The following is a 1,285-nucleotide window of genomic DNA, read 5'->3' as shown; positions in this document are numbered from 1 at the left end:
TTCATCATGGGGGGGGGGGGGCACATGCTGAGAGTCAAAAGCAACACACCTACGTTCTGCGTGTGTCGCATTAGGTCACGGCCATTATGACGACCAGCCACGCTAACTTAATAATAATAATAACTTAATAATGTAGTCAGACACTTAACCATCTGATCCTGTCAGTGGCAAAAACAGCCCTTTAAACAGTGTTTGCCCTGTAGGGGAACACTGCAGCCTGGGTTAGGGTGGAAGTGAGACCGCAACCTGCTTTCTACCCTGCAAGTTCTCTAGTACAACAAACGTGTAATCTAAGATTGAGCCAAAATTGTGAAAATTTCACAGCAAGCGAGTTGACGTATGCTCTCGCTCTCGCAAAACCTGGAAGAAAAACCTCCGAGGGAAAATGAGGAGGGCAACTTACATGGAGACAACACTGAAAACGTCTAACTGGAGAGATGCCTAAATCGTCAGACAAATACAAGAACGGCAAGTGATTATTGTTTATGACCAAATTATGAATGGCTCTGTGACACAGTCCTGTCTGCTGCATGCTGTACCCAGACCCCCCCCCCCATCTGAACCAAAGTATTCAATCCGACAGACAATCCACTTTTGCGTGCCAGTAGTTTCATATGGGAAAACGGCATTGAAAAATTAGCATATAACATTCAATTACTTTCAAAATACGGTTTAAAATTTAATACATAGAACCCCCTTTTTCAGAAATCAGTTAAACTTCAGCATAGAGCCCATTTGTTTTTAATAATTCAAGAACTTCCACAAAATCATTTTCCATTTAGTGTGCATGCAGCAGCTCCAAAGTTGACACCATAAAAGGAATTCCTAAACGGAAGGGTATCTAATAAAATGGCAAGTGATAAAAAAAAAAAAAAGTTAAACTGGATGTAAAAAACAAAACGCTCATTTAATAGTAAGACTGCTGGTGGCAGTGGGTCATTTTAGACTACGTAATCAATGCACAATAATCAACATCTTCGCAACACAAACTACACACGATACACACATACAATCCTTTTCAAAGTCCATTTGTCTGCCAGTCCCACAGGGATAATTAAGACACCAAAACTGTCATATTTGAATGTTCAGGTACATTTGACTTATCAGTCTATACATAAAAACATGCTATATACTTTTCCATAAAAAAGACTAATTGTACAGATATTACAGTATGAATCAAAACAACCATAATTTAATACCTGGATGTGTAAAAAATATAACTACATAGGGCACCAGTCTGCAGCAGATTTTTACTCATTCTAGTCCTGAGATTCTGCTTTACAAA

This window comes from Etheostoma spectabile, chromosome 18 (genome assembly GCF_008692095.1).
Source record: "Etheostoma spectabile isolate EspeVRDwgs_2016 chromosome 18, UIUC_Espe_1.0, whole genome shotgun sequence".
NCBI lineage: Eukaryota > Metazoa > Chordata > Actinopteri > Perciformes > Percidae > Etheostoma > Etheostoma spectabile.
Note: the sequence above shows the minus strand (reverse complement) of the source record.